A 1,022-nucleotide genomic window follows, 5' to 3' on the forward strand; every position below is an offset into this window, starting at 1 on the left:
TATATATATACAGGCAAAACATTCATAGACATAAATAAATCTTTATAGGATGGGGGAGGAGAGCCAACCAAAGAGCATGGTACCAGAAGTGGGCAGCACACAGTAAGTATGCACTGACCACACACAGCCACAGAGTAGGCAAGCCAGAGAGATGGAATCAGGTATAGTTCTTGGAAATACAGTAAAAGTATTGAACAGAAGAAGCGAGCTCTATATGACATGCATAATACATGTAGCATCAGAGCACAGACTCCAGAAAAGCACAGGACAAGTCTATGTAATGTCCGTGAACACATACACAGCATTAAAACAACTGCACAGACCACACAAGGGAATAACAAACACCAGATTCAAATACTGCTAGCCCTGAGGGAGAGGTAAGCTGGCAGCCAGGTGGGGTCGAGGGAAACCCTACACAGCCTTCCTGGTTTTGTTCTGTAAGCAGAGTGGAGAATATTGGAATGTTTGGTGTTATTTTCCATTTTTTATGTGCTTTAAATATTTCATAAGTTAAAAGAGCAAAGTACAGGACAATATAAATAATACACTATCATTCACCCTCCTAACAAAAGAATACACACATACACACATATTTACATGCAGCAGAGAGTTGGGCAGCCCTCGAATATGAATGAGGATAATTCTCAATTCTTACACATGCTCTTTACACTGTTTAGATTTGTTTCCATGTACACTCTTTATATTTTCAATTTTTTAAAAAGTGTAAATATTTTAAGAAGATTCACTTGGGAGGGAGCCTTGGTTCACTGAGCTCAGCCAGTCTCATCTCTTCAAGGCCTTACAGGGGCAGGGCCTTCCTCCTTGGGGTCCTGATCCCTCCAGTATCCAAGAGCCCCCTTCTTATCTGTTCCCAGTTCTCTTTTTGGATGAAGCTCCTGGGTCTTGAAACTCTGCATTGACATCTAGGTTAATTCTATTGCCTAGCTAATACAAAGAAAACACTAGAATACAGAAAGGCCCTCCATTCTCATGGATCAGGAGAATTAATATTGTGAAAATGG

The sequence above is a fragment of the Alexandromys fortis genome, unplaced genomic scaffold (assembly GCF_014885135.2).
Source record: "Alexandromys fortis isolate MF-2015 unplaced genomic scaffold, M_Fortis_MF-2015_v1.1 scaffold_3, whole genome shotgun sequence".
Classification (NCBI taxonomy): domain Eukaryota; kingdom Metazoa; phylum Chordata; class Mammalia; order Rodentia; family Cricetidae; genus Alexandromys; species Alexandromys fortis.